Raw genomic sequence first — 19,262 nt, forward strand, 5'->3', positions numbered from 1 at the left:
TTCATGACATGTCAAGTGTTTCACAATTATTAAATCATTAATCCTTCCCAGACCCTAGGAGGTAAACAGGTAGTAATTATTAACAACTATTCTATTTTATGAGGAGGAAAACCTGCAAGATAATTTTAGCAAATCAGCTATGTTTGTGGAATTCAGCAACTGAGTCTAGAAGATTTAATTTCCTAATCAACAGATTAACTTACCCTTTTCCTTTCCATTCTGATAACTGATATCATAAGGGGATGAAACAATTGCCACAAGATAAATTCTGTTGTTTTTCTTTTTATACAGTTCATTTCCTATTAGATATAAAGATTACCACCTTAACCAGTAGGAGTAAGATTCACTCACATCATAAGAAAATGTGCTTAGTAAATCCCCCTTCTTATATATCTTCTAAACAGGCTAAGGTCTCCATTAATCAAACCTACTATTTGTGATCTTCCCACATACTATAACCACAAAGTCCAAAATAGCATCACCGCAATAGCAACTTACAATTTTTGGTTAATCAGCTAAAAAATCTTGCTTTCGAATATTCAACCAAAAATATCCATATTCAGCAAGTTCCCTCAAAATTAAGAACTACAGATTTTTCATTAATTTACTAAATCAGATACCCCCCCATCATACACATGGGCCATTAAGTCAAACTTAAAAATAGTCAATCTGTTATCAAAACCACAACACAAATAAAAATGATAGCTAACATTTACACAGCATTCCTAAGTTCTAGCAGGCACTATGTAAGTACCTTATAAATATCTCATTTGATCCTCATAACAACCCTGGAAGGTAGATGCTATTATTATCCTCATTTTAGTGGTAAGGAAACAAGAAAACAGCGTTCAAATGACTTGCCCCGCTAGTAAGTATCTGAAGGCGGATTTGAATTCCTGGTTCTTGGCCCCATACTATTAGCAAAACATACTACAATTGGTGGTTTTGTGAAATAGGACATTCTTTCAGCATTAAAACTGAAAAGTAAAAGTCTAACCTTCCAAGGAATATGTCTCAACCAGGCTAATAAGGTTAATACTTAGCTAATAGAGCCCTTTAAGATTTGCAAAGCTATTATCTCCAATTTACAGATGAGGAAATTGAGGCTGACAGAGGTTAAATGACTTACCCACGATCACATATCTAAAGTATGTCTACAGAAGGATTCAAACCCAGGCCTTCCTAATTCCAGCACTCTATTCATTATCCCACCATTAGAGTTCATCATGGGGCTTGCCTCCAACACAACCTATCTCCTCCTATCCCCTATTCCTCTACCATGCAAGCACTCCACTTTATCTGAGCAAAGCAGGCCACTCCCCCAGCACCTATAGAAGCAGTGGTGTAAGTGTCATTAGGGAAAATGTCATTAGGGCCATTCCTTGGCCCTAAATTACTTTGTGGCTGAGGTGACTACCCCACCCACCCCTAAACAGAGAGGGCAATGATTCTCTGAAAGATCCCTGCCCCTTTTGGTTTGGGGTTGGACAGGGTGAGTCACACAGGATGAGTAGGTATAGATAAAGTGAGATATATGAAAGATTTTTTTTTTAATTAGCTTTTCCCCAAAACTTGCCTCTTTCTAAACTTTCCGATTACTGGTAAGGGTATCATCATTCTTCTAGTCACTCAGGTTTGCAACCCCTGGGTCATCTTCACTCTCCCTTACCTCTTAATATTTCTCCCTCCACATCTCTTGCATCTGTCATCTTCTCTCCTCTTACACAGCTACCATTGTTCAGAACCTCATCACTTTTCACTTAAACTATTATAATATCTTACTAATTGGTCTCCCTTTCCTGATCCATTCTCCATACTACTGCTAAAGTGAAATCTCCTAGACGACAAGTTTTGATTATGTCAGCCCTCCCCAAATAAAATTTTGGCTCTACAGTATGGAAGAGAGGAATTGGGAAGCATGTAAAAGACAGAAGCAGTGGAGGCTGATGACCTGTCAGTCAAACGAATGTTCTATTCAAAATATTACTGGGAGAAAAAGTTGGAGGCAAAACCAACTGCTGGCTGGACCCTGGTTACCTTGTTGACTTGAAGGAAGGAAGATGGCTGTTGTCTCTGGTGATTTGAAGGCAGAAGAAAGAAGGACAAAAGTTCAGATATATCTGACTTGCTCTGTTGATGATAGTGACTGAACTTCCAGACCTATCAACCATTCCTCTCAATTTGAACTCTATCCCAATATCCTCCAACCTAAGGCTCACTGTAGTATTAGGGAAATCCTCAACCCTCTTACCTGCATTCTTTATCCTTTTCTGTCTTCCAAAAAAAAAAAAACCTTAACTTAAGATAAAGAAGAGAAAGAGTATTTCATGTGAAACATAAACTCACCCTGAGTGATTTAAAAGAAGAAAAAAGAGAAGGAAGGGGAGAGGGGAGGAAAGGGAGGCTGAAGAGGGAGGAAACAGGAGGAAGGCAGAATAGACAAAAGAGAGATAACTGCCTGATCTATTAGTTATCAATTACCATTCAAATATAGTCTATTATTATTATTATTACAATTTGGCACGCCAATTTATTTCTTATCTAAGGTCAGGTTTGAACTCAGGAAGATGAATCATCCAGATTCTAGGCCTTGTGTAATTGAAAATGTTACCCTAAAATAGAACTACATTTCCCAGGAGCCCACTGACTTCCCGTCCTTACGTACTTCCTGTAGACAGAGGATATTAGCAAGTGGGCAGTCCTCTTGGTCCGCTTTCTTGGGCATGCAGCCAGCATGGTGGTGGTGGTAAGCTGATGGTGGTAAGTGTAGGGATTTTGAAATGGGTTAATCAGTCATGGGCACATGGTCTTTATTTTGTATCCTCTTTATTCCTTGATTCCTAATCACTAATAAGCCTCCTAAAATATAATATTTTTATTATTTGAGATTAGTTTTAATTTTTACAGCCTGACACTCAATTCACTGCACTACTGAGTTTGTCTAGGTATATTTTAAGAAGCATATATTAAATTTAATGGGATAGTAACAAAGCTGCTCTACTTTTCATCCTCTCCTGTACTTACTTTTTTTTGTGCATGTTAAAGTAATGCCTTATTAAGTTTCTGTTTTTCATATATATGGAAAAATCTATTTCACCAAGTGCTTGCTTCACCTCTCTAAAGAGAACCTGGAGTCAATCTTCCATTTAGCTGCTAATTCCTTTTTACCTTAACAAATGGATGAATTCAAATCCTATGGCTTTTACCTTCAAATCCTATCTTGCATTTCTCTATACTTTATATTCTTGGTCCATTACCCCACTTCAGCCTCTTCTGACCTCTCTTAAACTGTGGTAGGCTCCCTATCTATTCTCTCTTACTTCTAGTCAACTATTTGGGGAAGGGGGTACCAGTTCAAGAAAATTAACATAAAAACTAACAGAAAACAGGGTGCAAAAAAATTCAATTGAAAAGCACACTTAAAACTTGTATAAATAAAATTACAAAATGTTCAAAATAATAGAATGATTTGACAGTTGGAAGAATAATCCATGGGTATTCACAATGTCCATGCTAATAGGATAAGAATGATAATGCTACTTCGCAAAAACTACCAAAATGAATTTACAGATTTCAATTTATGCCAAACTACCAAGGGATAAATATATTTATAGGGCTACTTATCACTTTATTCCAAGAAAGCCAATATAAACAAAATAGAATTTACAGAACTGCAAAAGATTAGATTTAGGGGGGAAATTTAGAGGGGAAGTGAGCCTGGGTGACTCAAGGGATGGGGGTATCCTCAAATAGTAATAGGAAAGTCAGAAAGAGAAGGTTTGGGGGAGAAAGATAATTAGTTCAATTCTGAATATTGTCTGTGAAATATCCAATAGGCAGTAGGATTTATGAGAGTGGAGGTCAGGAAAAAGATACAGTTGACTTCCCATTCAATTCAGGGTCCTGTGAGAAATATATTACTTGAGTTTTCAATTATAACAAACTCAATTCACAGGCCAGGTAGAAAACACAAACCTTTAAAAATGTTTGAATTAGTAAGTTTAAAAAAAGGCAGTAGGATCACTCAGTCTCCATTAATAAATGAGAACATTCTTCCACAAGTGCCAGTGGAAAGAGTTGAAAAGTATTCCACTCTGACTATATGAAGTAAAATACATCCATCCTAAGGGACCCCAACAGGTGCTACAGAGTAACGTCTTATCTAAAGGCCTGGCATCTCCTGACATCAGTGTGAGTATAAACATGCAGTGTCGCCACGGAGGGAGGAGTGGGGTTTAAAATGGGATTGTGAGAATACATACTTCCACTCTTGAACAGAACAACTCTCTGGGCTGGTGCTTGGTAAGCAGCAGTGAAGCAAGTTGAGGATCTCTCTGGACTGAAACCTGGGACCTGATCTTACCTTAAGTTAGAAAGGCCAAGACCTCTTTTTACCTCTATCAAATTCTCTTTACTAATAAGTGTTTATAACTCTGGGGGCTAAGCCTCCAGATCAATTTTATTTATTACACTATCTTACCACTATGGCTATCCCTTGTACAAGTACCACTTCTACAGTTGTCATTACTGCGAAAGCTGCTTTTCTAACATGGTACATGTTCTTGCCATTGCTACTTCAGGCAAATGTTACTATTCTTTTTATTATCCCTGCATCCCAGCAGCATGCATCAGGAACTATTTATCTGTCACACTTTAAGCTTGTCTTCTCATTTATCTTAAAACTAAAGCAGCTATAAATTCCCTTTCCCCAAGTTCTTTTCAAAGATGGGCCCTCCAGAGCTTATTCCTAGCTGGATTAAGGTAAGTTTTTTCTTCTTTCCTGACTCAAGAGGCAAAATAATAGCACAATTCAACAGATTGTCCTTTTAGGACTGGGAATAAGCATCCCTTTTCAATTCATCATCTTAATGTCTACCATAATCTCTATCAATGCTTTTCAATGAAAATTGTCTGGAAAGTGGAAAGTTTTGCTAAGTCTATAGGTTTAAACTAAAAAAAGCATCAGAAAAAAAAAGAGGCACATACTAGCACAGTCACTCCTGTTATAGCAAAAACTCTTTCCTCTCTTATACAAAGTTTAGTTGAAAAGACAAAAAAAAAATTGATGATTTGGGTGGTTATGGTTTATGTACTACAACTCTACTAAAGTTATTGTTTCAATCAACTTGTTACAATTATAAATAAGTTATCAATCATATCAATTGCAAAAAAGTAACAATTTTATCTTTTTGCTTAGATTTAGTTCCTCCAAATTTTTTTTTTATCTTACTTTGGCTAGCACTTTTTGTAGTGGCAATCATGGACATCCTTGTTTAATGGTCTTACAAGGCCTCTAATTTATACCCATTAGCTAATGCTAGTTCTTGGTTTTAAGACTTACTACTTATCACATTAAGAAATAGTTCCTTCATTCTGTTTTTTAATAATTAACAAAAATGACATTTCATCAAAAGTTTTTTCCAAGTCTACTAATATAAGCATATGATTTTTGTTTTATCAGTATGTTCTTCTATACCAGTAATGGCGAATCTTTTAGAGACAGAGTGCCAGGCTCCATCTCCACTCCCAGCCCCCAGATCAAGTACTATGCCTTCTTTTTTTTATTACTTCCTTCTTTTTTCCAGTCTCTGATGAAGATGTGACCTTCTCCTTGCCAGGGTTTAATCCCTCTACATAAACCCTTGATCCTATTCCATTCTATATTCTCCAGGACTATCATCCCTCCTCTAACCCTTTCTACTGGTTCTTTCCTTACTACTTTCAAACATACTCAAATCTCTACAATCTTCAAAAAAGTCTTTACTGGGCCCCACCACCATGCCCTCAAGCTAAGAGCCTATGTATTTCTCCTCCTATTCTTAATCAAACTCTTTGGTGTGGGAGATGACATCTCTATATTCTGTGCCTTCTCCCTTCCTCCTAAATTCTCTTCAATCTGGCTTCCTCTTAACTCAACTAAAACTCTCTCCAAAATCATCAATTATCTAACTGCCAAATTTGGTGATTTTAACACCCTTTCTGACATTTCTACAGCAAGATAGCTGCCCATATTCTATTCTTGAAGTAGAATCATAAAAACTAAGAATATATTCTTGAATATTCTTAAATTTTTATGACTCTACTTAACCCTGCCCTAGTACTCCGGTCTGACCTCTCCTCAGCCTCCTTTGCTAGTTCATCATCTGTATCTCAACTCCTAACTGTGACTGTACCAAATCCACAGTTCTTACCTGTGGCACCAAGAAGCTATAGCATACACAGAGGCCACCCTCTGGTAAACAGTCACGGCCAGCGGGCTAAACCAGGCTATGGATAACTGACAGGCCTCAAAAACCGGGTCAGTGAAGTAGAGGGAGGGGAGAAGTGTCTACCCCAGGCAGAGAAAGACCTTCCCAGTGGAAAGGGCAGATGAGAACAATTTGTTTCAACAGCCATGAAAGCTGTGGAAGTCGGCACTCTGGAGCTCTTGGAGCTTGGTTAGACATTGAAGAAGCCACAGTCATCACTACACACTCAGTCACCTTGATTTTTGTCTTGCTTTTGGACCTCAATGACTAGAGAGAATTAAGACCCAAAACTCTGTGCAACTAACTGTACCTCACTTTTATTCATGAGTCCCAAAACATCACTCAGTGATGGCATTTTGATCTTCTTTGGGTACAAAGGACAACAACCTATTAGGATTAATTAAGCCATAGGGCTAATAAGGACCATTTGGGGTAACTGGACATGGTAAAGAATAGTGGGTAAGGTTTCTTTAAGGCCAGACAGAATCTTGGGAAGATTGCTTGTTGGAATTCTAGGTAGCCCGAGTCAGTTGGTTTCCCATATGCTGATGACATACAGCAGGGGGTGTATCCAAGAGGTTCAGTTCTCCCTCCTCCCCCTTAGAGAAGGCTGGTATTTCTGTTCCCTGGAACACTGGAAAACCTGGCAGGTGAAGAAGGACAGGTTAGAGTTTCTGGAATAAGTTTGTGGGGGAAATCAACAGAAAAGAGAAAAAGAGGGGCAATTTTTCATCTGTGTGGTGGCTGAGAGGGCCAAGCCATTTTGAGGCCTGCTTAGGCCAAAAAACCGAGCTAGGGCCTGAAGGGCTGGCAGTGGGCAGAGAGAGAGAGAGTGAACAATCAAACTGACTTAAAGCTGAAAGAGATGGAAGGAGACAGTAAACTTACATAAGAAAGAGAGAGGCAGTTTTTCCCCCTCAGAGTGGGCAGGCCCTTTGAGGCCTACCAAAGGCCCAGAAGGTACTGGGCTAAGAAAGTACTAGGAGTTGGAGGAGTGAGCTGAAAGGATACAAGGAGGCAGTAAATAATACATATATATGGATAATTTTTAGAAGAGATTATTTAGCACAGATTCTAGGGATTTAGTTCAGTGATAAGGAGTTTAAGTTAAGACTCAGGGAAGCCTAAGCAAGAAGCAAGTTCTCGTGAACTAGAGGGAAGTAGGTAAAAGCTTAGCCCCTGTAGATTTGGGGATCCTAATCCTCAATCTTTGTTACCTTTCCTCAATCCTTTTCCAATATTTATTAAATAGAAGTTTTTTTACATCTGTCTCCAGCAGTTATCCATTGCATAGGCGCAAACAGTTACACATAGTTCCCCCACTTAACATTCCTATATTAACATTCCTAACTGTTCTCATTTGCAATGTTCTTGAAGATAAATTACAATTAACAAACCAACCAACCAACTTACAGAAAACACAAAACATACACAGGGCTTAGAAAGTGTTTGTTGATTTAATTATACTGTGTATTAATCTTTGTTTATGTCTCCCTAAATGTAGTCTATATATTTTACAGAAATTGAAGCCTTTTAGTCCAGGGAGTTTCATGCTGAATCCTGTCATGTGTTATTATAGCCAGATCAAGGTGGTACTACAACTCAATTCCATTAAGCGCATGAGATAACAGGCATCAGAGTCTGATATCAGTCATGAGTCTGATAAGTCAAAAGATTCCCTATTCTATAACTATCCTTTCAATTGGATCCCAAAGCCTCCCTATCCCTTTCTAACTCCTAAAAGGCATTGTTTTCATACACATACTTATACCCCTGTTCAATTTCTCAGTTGGCTTGTCTCCTTTATTCTTCAATCTACAAACACAAGTCCTTCCCTACTTTGGAAAAGCTTTGCTATATATCCTCTTATTGACTCTTCTTCTCAAATGACTTCTACAACTGCTTTCACTTCCCATTCCTTCCTCAGCCTCCTAAAACTTGGTTTCAGCCCCTATTCCTCTAAATTTTCCACCACCTAGCTTTCTCCCCATAACACTCCCTCCTTTGATCAAGATAGTCTCTTGTGACTACCTTTCCAAATTTCAGGTTGAAATAAATGTTTGCTGAATTTGATAGGATGGCACTACTGATGTTTATTCTCACATTTGGAACACCTCACCACTATCTGTCCTTTGAGACTCTGTCCAAGTCTCATAGCTTTACAGGAAATTTTACTCAACCTAAATAACATTCACCTCTAGTCTCTTCTAAAGCCCTATAGCTTTTAGAAGTCTTGAATACACACACACTCTCTCTCTCTCTCTCTCTCTTGATCTCCTTTGGATACAAAGGACAACAACCTATTGGGATTAATTAAGTCACAGGGCTAATGAGGACCATTTGGAGTAACTGGACAGGGTAAAGAATAGTGGGTAAGGTTTCTTTAAGGCCAGTCAGAATCTTGGGAAAACTCTCAGAATCTTGGGAAAAATCTTGGGAAAATTTTTTTCATGATTATGTCTGTTCATCCCAAGATTATAAACACTTAAAATCAATATTATATATTAGTTCTAAGGCAGAAGAGTGGTAAGGGCTAGGCAATGAGGTTTAAATGAGGTTTAAAAGGGTCTCACAGTGAATTGAGAGCCAGGCCTAGAGATGGGAAGTCCTAGATTCAAATCTGGCCTCAAACACTGTTTTTCCCAGTTTCCCATTACTCTTTTAAATTTAAAAGCTGCATTGGTTTTGTTTGTGCAAATTTTTTTTAATTTATGATATCAAAATTTTCCATTTTACTGCTTGTGAACCTTTCTATCTCTGGTCATGAACTCTTCCCCTATCCACAGGTCTGACAGGTAATTTCTGCCATAATTCCCTAATTTGTTTATGATGTAACCCCTTGATGCCTAGATCATGTGCCAATTTGGCGCTTATCTCAGTATGAAATGTGAGATGTTTGTCTATGCCTTCTTTCTGCCACACTAATTTCCAGTTTTCCCAACAGTTTTTGTCAGTGTGAATTCTTGTTCAAATAGCTGGAATCTTTGAGTTAATCAAACACTGGATTAATGTGCCCATCTGTTTCTATAATATTATGTCCCTAATATGTACCACCGATAAATCAATATTTCTTAACTAGTCTCCAATCTTATTTTTTTAGTCTTTATCTTTTTTTTCAATTACATGTAGAAACAATTTTTGACACCTGTCATCTGACATTTTAAGATTCAGATTCTTTCCTTCCTCCCCCAGGTAGTAAATAATCTGATATAGATTTTACCGTGCAATATATTTCCATATTCCTTATGCTGCAAAAGCCAACAACACATATAATTAAAAAAACTCATAAAGGAAATAAAATGAAAAATGGCCTGCTTTGATCTGAACTCAAACTCCAACAGTTCCTTCTTTGGCTGTGGATAGCATTTTTTCATCATGAGTCCCTAGGGGTTATCTTGGAATTTTGCAGGGCTGATTTGACAACTATCACTTTGTAGAATAATTTCAGATCTGCTACTCCCAGCACCTTCTCTCCTACTTCCTTCTCATTTTTTTCATTAATTCCTTTGATATGCTTGGTTGTTTGTTCCTTCAGATTAATTTTATTATTTTTTTCTAGCTTTATAATATAACCCTTTGGTGGTTTAATTGGCATGGCACTGAATTATTTAATATAGTACTGTAATTTCTATTGCATTGGCTCAGCCTGCCCAGGAGGAATTAATATTTTTCCAATTACTTAAATCTGTATTTGTTTATAAAGTGTTTTGTAACTTCATATTGCTGAAATGTCCAACTTTACAATGCAAACCAATGATCAAACACTTAAAAGTACGGTTTAACTGAAATGCAAACACTGAACAAAAGGTTCTAAAAAAATAAATTACTATACTAAATGATATATACATTGTATAAATCATAGAATCACAATTTCAGAGACCATCTAATTTAATTCAATTTAATTCAAACAAACAAAAATATTTAGTGCTTACTATGTCCTGGGAACCATCATCATCACCACCACCACCACCAACAATAATTTAAATGGCTACTACTCACCACCTCCTTCCTGATGCTGCTAAGTCTTGTTTCTGGCAAGAAATTTGTCCTTACACCAAAGCCTACACGATTTCTCTACACAATCTCCCTAAATTGTTCACTCTACCCCTCCCCCACCATATGTACACACATATGCACGCTAAATTTATTTTATTCACATTAATCCTTACAGGTGACAGCTACAGTATCTTCCAGAAGTCTTCTGCAAGTTAAACATCCCCATTTCCTTCACTTATCTTCATATGGCATGATTCCAAGTCTGTTCATCATTCTCATAGTCCTCCTCTGCATTCTTTCTAGTTTAGCAATGCCTCCCAAATGTATCCTTTAGAATAATACTCTAAGAATCAACCAAAAAGCTAGGCGAAATAATCAATTTTAGCAAAGTCACAGAATACAAAATAAACCCATAAGTCATCAGCATTTCTATATATCTCCAATCCATTTCAGCAGCAAGCGTAGAAAGAGAAATTCTATTTAAAATCACCCTAGACAAAATAAAATACTTAGGAATCTATCTGCCAAGACAAACACAGGAACTATATGAACACAACTACAAAACACTCTCCACACAATTAAAACTAGATCTAAACAATTGGAGAAACCTTGATTGCTCATGGGTAGGATGAGATAACATAATAAAAATGACAATTCTGCCCAAATTAATTTACTTATTTAGTGCCATACCCATTGAACTACCAAAAAACTTCTTTACTGAATTAGAAAAAACCATAACTAAGTTCATTTGGAAGAACAAAAGATCAAGAATATCCAGGGAAATTATGAAAAAAAAATGCAAAGGAAGGAGGACTTGCAGTCCCAGATCTCAAACTATACTATAAAGCAGTGGTCATCAAAACAATTTGGTACTGGCTAAGAGACAAAAAGGAGGATCAGTGGAAGAGACTAGGGGTAAATGACCTTGGCAAGACAGTCTATGATAAGCCCGAAGATCCCAGTTTTGGGGATCAAAACCCACTTTTTGATAAAAACTGCTGGGAAAAACAGATCTGAAAATAAAAATAAAAAAAAACTGCTGGGAAAATTGGACGACAGTATGGGATAGATTAGGTTTAGATCAATATCTCACACCCTACACCAACATAAACTCAGAATGGGTGAAAGACTTGAATATAAAGAAGGAAACTACAAGCAGATTAGGCAAACACAGAATAGTATACTTGTCAGATCTTTGGCAAAGGAAAGACTTTAAAACCAAGAGATAGAAAAAAAATCACAAAATGTAAAATCAATAATTTTGATTACATCAAATTAAAAAGGTTTTGTACAAACAAAATTAATGCATCCAAAATTAGAAGAGAAGCAACAAATTGGGAAACAATCATTACAAAAACCTCTGACAAAGGTCTAAGTACCCAAATTTACAAAGAACTAAATCAATTGTACAAAAAAATCAAGCCATTCTATGATTCTATTGATTCTATTGATAAATGGGCAAGGGCCATGAATAGGCAACTTTCAGTTAAAGAAATCAAAACTATTAATAAGCACATGAAAAAGTGTTCTAAATCTCTTAAAATCAGAGAGATGCAAATCAAAACAACTCTGAGGTATCACCTCACACCTAGCAGATTGGCTAACATGACAGCAAAGAAAAGTAATGAATGCTGGAGGGGATGCAGCAAAGAGGGGACACTAATTTAATGCTGGTGGGGTTGTGAATCGATCCAACCATTCTGGAGGGCAATTTGGAACTATGCCCAAAGGGCACTAGAAGACTGTCTGCCCTTTGATCCAGCCATAGCACTGCTGGGTTTGTACCCCAAACAGATAATAAGGAAAAAGACTTGTACAAGAATACTCATAGCTGCACTTTTTGTGGTGGCCAAAAATTGGAAAAGGAGGGGATGCCCTTCAATTGGGGAATGACTGAACAAATTGTGGTATATGTTGGTGATGGAATACTGTTGTGCTCAAAGGATTAATAAAGTGGAGGAATTCCATGAGGACTGGAACGACCTCCAGGAAGTGATGCAGAGTGAGAGAAGCAGAACCAGAAGAACATTGTACACAGATATGGATACACTGTGGTACAATCAAATGTAATGGACTTCTCCATTGGTGTCAATGCAGTGATCCTGAACAACTCAGAGGAATCTATGAGAAAGAACAATATCCACATTCAGAGGAAAAACTGTGGGAGTAAAAACACGGAAGAAAATCAACTGCTGGAATACATGGGTCGAAGGGATATGGTTGGGGATGTAGACTCTGAATGAACATCCTAATGCAAACAACAACATGGAAATAGGTTCTGATCAAGGACACAAGTAATACCCAATGAAATTGCGTGTCGGCTATGGGAAGGGTGGGAGGGGAGGGAGGGAAATAAAATGAGTATTGTAACCAAAAAAATAAAATAAAAAATAAAAATTTCTTAAGCGCGCATGCACACACAGACACACACACACAGAATAATACTTTAGATATGGTCTGACCCAGGCGTAGGTTAGACTGCTATTTCTGAATTAGTGGGCATTATACCTTTCTTAATCTAGCCTATGATTATATAAGCTTTCTTGGATACCAATTCAGATTGCTGAGCAGAACCTTTATATAAGTGTACTTTTGTACTTGTACTACCTTTGGAAAACTTCCTAAAATCTTATTTCAAAAGTACAACTATTGCTATCATTTTTAAATGGAGCAAATCTTAGTATTTTCAATTTTTTTTCTTGCACTATTGCAGTATAAGACAGCTCTTAATCCATACGCTTGGAGCATTATTCAAGGAGTACTTTATCTCTTTAAACTTCATGGTATGATTCATAGCATGATGTATGAGAAACGCTCAGAGGAAGGGAATGAGGCATGTGATTTCTCTAGGACATCAGGATGTTCCAGAAGAAATGTTTCAGAAGACTGAATTCTCTGACCATTTGCACTGCTCTTTCAATTTACTCTCAATAATTTACAATAAAAATTTAATAATTCAGTCTGCACTAAATCAGAATAGATACTAATTCAATAGGAATAGGGCTAAAATTGGCTTTTGTTTATGATGTCTATTAATTAATGAAGGATACTAGAGACTTGAACAATTACAAATGGAAAACAAGCCAAATCAAGTGTATTTTACACTTTTGCACTTCAATTAATCTGTTTTTACAATGTCAGTACTCTCTCCTGCCACTAAAAGAAATAAGAAACCTTCCACATCTTAGAGGCTTGATGAGGTTGTATCCAAAATATTGATGATGTTTTAATGATATTCATCTAATGATGAACATCCCCTGAACAATTGCTCAGCTATTTCTTGGTAAGCAAATACTGTGCCCACACTCTAAAGAAGCCTTCCCAGCTTAGGAACCAATGGCCTTTGAGAACCCAGATTCACCTCCACAAACCCCAAATCAGAGCAATATTTTATTAGAAAAATTTCATATGTACATTTGACTATAAGTGAGTGAACATACGTTACACAACTTTAAAGAAAATATAAAGCCATATTTGAAGACTGAACAAGAGGTCACTGAGTGCCTAGAATATGTCAGAAGCATCATCCATTGAGTGTTATGGGGGCTTAGGAATTAGCACAGGCCATCCTATGGCTAAGTGACACACCCATACTTGTCTCCACCTCTGCTTATTCCCTGGGAGCTTTCCAAATAGATAGAGGAAGTAAACAGGCATGCCTAGTCAGGATGCTGTTTTATGCCTGCCTTGCTGACATTCTTTTTTAAAAAGGTGAGGTTATTACTTAGTAATTTTGCACAGCTTGGCTTAAATGTCAATAGAACGTCAAGTACACTCTGGAAGTGAATGAAAGTTTAAGAATAAAACCTAACAGCACTTTCTGTATCCTGGTAACATGGCTTTGGTCTGATACTAAGCCTTGAACAAACTATGGTAAGTAGAAAGAGTCAGTATTTATGGTAAGTTCTAAAGTTAATAAATTTCCAGGCCTGTAGATTAGGTGCTATTATCCCCATTTCACAGTTTCACAGCAAAGGAAACTGAGGGAAACAAGTCATGTGACTTGCTCAGGATCACAGAACAAATGAAATAAAAATCATAGTCAAAAAAGTTTTTACAGACCAGAATAGGGGTTAATCCCCATTGCTAAAAAAATTGATAAACCATTAAGCAGGGAAATATGAACTATCTATAGGAGGCAAAAGGAACTTGAATTCAACACTAACTAAAATATGGGGAAGTCCATTAATAATTGCATTTAATCAGTTCTCTTTTGAATCCCCATCCCTATGCCATCCCACTCTGCTCAACACCTACTCGTCATCTACTCCAGATCTAACTAAAACTCCCATAGGAAGTTCTAAGAAGGATAACTTCTGCTCAATGTAAGAAGGATTTCCTATACAATTAAAGTAGTCAAAAAATGAAACTAGGCTGACTTTGAAGGTCCCCCCCCCACAACTGAAAGTCTTTAAGCAGAGGCTAAATAACCACTTGTCAATTTTAAGGGACTCATGTGCTTCATTCAAATAAGGAGTTTGGTCATTCACTGGAACCCATTTCAGCTCTGTGATTCTATGTTTGTACTATGCTATGAATTAGGCATGATTTCCTAGACTAATGAAAAGCAAGAAGAGTTTCCTGATGCTAGAGAACATGAGATGGGGAAAATGTTTGAATTTGGAATATTCTATCAAGGTAAATTCTCTTTCCCTCTGAACAAAATAAACAGCATTAAGAACCTAATAGTCAAAACTTAAAAACAAGACACACTTTAAAAGTTCAGATGTCCAGTGTTTGTAAATATAATGGAGTTTGTTTTTTTAATAAAGGTTCCATTTCTACCTCATTTTTCTAGTTCTACCTTCTCAAACCCAACTCTAGTTTCTTTTCAGATATTTTTAGACTGGTTTGCAGGTTAAATAGTCCCACTACCCATGGATGATACCCATTTATCTAGACTAGGTGATAAACTCATCCATCAAGAGCAGCTTGATGCACTTTTGCTATCCAGCTTATTTTGGGCATTAAATCCCTCTTAGCCATCTTTCTGTCCTTTCTAGGCCAAAGATCATTCTGCATCATCAATTACCATCGTCCCAACTACCACAAGCAGTAAGTAGCCTTTGTCACTTTTTTGATTCTCCTCTTTTCTTTGTATGACTTTCTTTTTGTAGTTATTACTCCTATCCTGCTCCAAGAGTTCTCAAATTTAGAATTAACTAATGTTTATTCTTACATCTTTTATTAGCCTTTTCCATTCACCTGCTATCTGTCCATCTTCTAGGAATGTTTTCCATGTTGGTATCTTCCTCATGATAAAAACTGCTTCTCTTTGGGTCTTGAGAATTTTGAAACTGATAAGTTCCCATCCTTCCTACAATGGCTTTTTCAGTAGAATATTAGTTCATAAGTTCCCAACTAGTAGTCCTCTGACTACTTTGAAATTGTGCTCCCAAAGTTCTTTCATCTGTTAATTTAAGTCCTGATTCTCCAAGATTATTACCATTTCCATCTGTCCTAGTGACTCCCTACTGGTAAGAATCAGATTGTTGGTTCCTCTACCTTTTGAAGGATTAAATGTTTGATGATGAATCCACCAGTATTCTATTCCAAACCATCTTAATTTTAAAAAAATCCTCTCTAGAGGCACTATCCAGTAGAAACATCTAAGAGTCAAAAGACTTTAATTCAAATCTCAACACAGACATTTACTAATTGTGTAGCCCTTGGCAACTAATATGTAAATAAAGAATAAATAATTACCAAGCTTTATTTATTGGTGCAAGATGCTGAGATATAAATACATGGAATGAATAATCCCTACTCATAAGGAATTTACAATCTATCAAAACAAAAATCAGGTACTTATTAAGCATGTATGTCTTTAAGTATATGCAGAATACATACAAGGTTGTTAGGGAGAAAAGACACCAGCAGCTGAAGAGATCAGAAAAGGCATTTCTATAGAAGGTAGGGCCTCGAGCCATATCTGGAAAGATGAGAGAATTACTATAAGGTGATGGTATGAAGGCAGTCATTCCAGGAATGGAGGTATTCAACGCTAAGGCTTGGAGATGGTAGAAGGAGCCAAGATTAGCCCATTTGACCAGAAAACGGATGGAGGGAAGTAATATGTAAAGAAATATTGAGGTCAGGTCACCATACCTTTGATTCCCCTTCTTCCCCTGCCCAGTCATCTAACACATCAGAATTAAGTAAGATGATATTTGTAAAGCACTAAGAACAGTCTGACAATTACAAGTACTTATACATGATTGATCTCTTCCTTTCCTTGCCAAAGCAATGATCTGAGGCTCCTGTCCCCAACTGTGCAGCTATTCAGGTAGGACCACCAAGCCCATCTTTCCTGAAACTGAAGTCTCCTGGATATACTTGTCTCTCTCAAATAGAATGTGAGCTCCTTTAGAGAACAGAGTATCATTCTTCTGTTTGTATCCCCCACACTGCTTAAAACAGTGTCAGACCATTTACTCATTTATTTATTTATACATCCATTCATTCATTCCTCCATTCATCCTACCTGTCTTTCCAAACTTGCTTTACATTATTTCCCTACATTCCGGCTTTAAAAAAGGACCACTATATGTATGCTGTGTCTTTCACAAAGGCTAGCTACCCCTTCCCATCTGCCTAGAATTTATTCTTTCTTCCTTGTGGCTCAAAAAACCCTTACCTTCTTTCAGAGTTCAAATTAGGTACCACCTCTTCCTGGAAGCCTTCCACTATCCTCCTCCTTGTCAGGCCTCTCTTCCTTCTCAAATTATTAGACACTTAACTTATCTATGTGACTACTCCTCTCCAGCCCTACAAAGCTGCCCAAACATGTAAAATTGATAGTCTTTTTCACATTGAATCTGTACATAATAGGCACTAAGTACTTACTGAATAAATGAATTCCAGAAGCAAAAAGAAAGAAGACAGATGGGGAAAGGAAATATGAAATACTACCAGAGGTGAGCCTAGAATCATTGGGAGGATCCATGGAGACCAAAAGTGGGTCCTTTGAAAAGGAGGTCTCAAGCAGAAGTATATTCACAGGCAGGGAACTATATTTAAGCCTTCAAAGAAAGCATTTGAAGGCAGAGAACATCTCAATTCCCTGTCTCCCAACTGAATTTGACCCCATACTTTCTTTTAGAAATAGGACTCCATTTTTACCCTCTTGTTAAGCAAGTCATAGATCAATTTGCCTTTTTTTTCCCTACACCATTTTCCTCCAATACTACCTAAAGAACCCTTCTCTAAATTTCCACCATCAATCCCAATAATGATATAACAAGCTCAGAAAGATCTCCCATATTTGGCCTAAACATAGCTTGTTCCAAATGTAGGCAGGTTGGGTCCAAAAATGAGTTTCCAGGAAAAAAAAAAAAGAATATATAGTATACACTGAAAATACCTGATTATAGGCAAAATAAACGGGGGGGGGGGGGGGGGTGATGGTGGGAAATGAGAAATATGACCTCATCTCATTTATTATTTCAGCATTTATTCCTTCAATTTATAACTACAAAAGAACCCTCCCTAAAAATTAAACATTGGATCACAGGATTTAGAGTTGGAAGATACCTTAATAAAAGACCCTTTAGTCCATCTACTCGTTTTACAGAAACAGGCCCAGACAAGTAAAATGATTTCCCCAAGGTCACAGGCAGTGAAATTAAAAGACTCTAGATAAAGGACCCATTGGCTACTTTCAATCTTTGTTTAAATAAGGCAGTCACTAATAAGCATACATTTCTGTGTGTGTGTACATAGATATACACAGAAGGGGTGAGGAAAGATTTGTAAGTCTGTTTTTTAGCTATGACAAGAAAGCTAAGGCACTTACAATTACAAACTAGATGGATGCTTTAGGGATACAACTTCTTAGAATCATCCTAGATTTATGGACAGGTGAAACCTTAAAGATCCTTCTTATTTTAAAGGAGAGAAAACCAAGGCACAAGGAAGGGAAATACCTTACCTAAGGTCACACAGACAGTAGGTAACTCAAACAGGTCTCAAAAACTGACCCCCAACTCAGTAGTTCTCACCTTTCCCATCACACATCCACCCAAACCATATTTAAGCATCCATTCTGTACTCCTCCTTAACAAGGTTGTTACAAGGGGAAATCTGAGGGTGACATTTCTTCCAACAGGAAGCTCAAAACAAAATTAATCCTCAGTTCCAGTAATTATCCATATGAAGTCAGAAAGGACAAATCATAACACTGAAAATGCTCAAATGCTAGAAAACTCCAAGAGAAAACCTTTAACATAAAGTCATTAATCTCTAACTGTAATTGGAAAAACACTTTTGTTTGTTTTTGTTCTTTAAGTACACAAAAAAGAAACAGGGTCCCTCCCAGAAGGGACACTCAACAAACATAAGAGTTGCCTTGTTAGCCAGTGCCTTAACCCTAACTGAAAACCTTCTCATTTGTCTGTTTTATTCAACTACGCATCAGAGTAGGTTTTCCTTTTCATTTACTGCTGTATCTTTAGCTCCAGCTTCTTACAAAGCCTTTTTCAAGCTGACATTTTAAAGTAAGGATATCATTCCCTTTCTTTGTCACTAATCCTGATTTCATCGATGGTCATTATTAGCATAGTTTCAAAAGGAAGGCAAAGTGTTAAACCAGAACCCTAGCTATCATTTACTGAATGAAAATCTAAAAAAAAATTAAAAAAAAAACCTATTCAATACAAAAATTTAACAAATATTAGTATTCTAGGTCTACATTTAGAAGAGAATGAAATCTGAACTGAAATTTTGGTGCAAAACATTAAAATTCTAGGGATGAGAAACTTTTTAAAAGTTGAGCTTTATAACCTCTGTTAATCAGGCATTCCTGACACAGAAACTAAGAATGATATTAAATCCATTTAAATTAGAATATGATCCTTTCAAAGAACATGCCATAAACAAGGCCTGCCAGAATGGACTGAGTAACCTGATTTTAGATAAATGAGGAGTTTCTAATTCCACATTTCTTTTTGATTGAAAAGAGCATTTTAAAAGTTCTACTACTTCAGCCTCAATAATGAAATCTTTTGAAACTCTTCTTTA

General features: G+C 36.9%; 1 protein-coding gene and 1 long non-coding RNA gene across 3 annotated transcripts in view; one reads left to right on the forward strand and one right to left on the reverse strand.

The window, feature by feature from the left end:
- The window catches only part of RRAS2 (RAS related 2), an 85,937-nt gene that overhangs the window by 43,777 nt on the left and 22,898 nt on the right, over nucleotides 1-19,262 (reverse strand). The gene's annotated exons all lie outside the window — the stretch shown is intronic.
- LOC130455012 (uncharacterized) lies at nucleotides 6,788-17,612 on the forward strand. The gene is made up of 3 exons (XR_008912780.1): nucleotides 6,788-6,912; nucleotides 15,248-15,299; nucleotides 16,489-17,612. It is a non-coding gene; the product is annotated as an uncharacterized LOC130455012 (long non-coding RNA).

Source organism: Monodelphis domestica, chromosome 6 (genome assembly GCF_027887165.1).
Source record: "Monodelphis domestica isolate mMonDom1 chromosome 6, mMonDom1.pri, whole genome shotgun sequence".
Lineage (NCBI taxonomy): Eukaryota > Metazoa > Chordata > Mammalia > Didelphimorphia > Didelphidae > Monodelphis > Monodelphis domestica.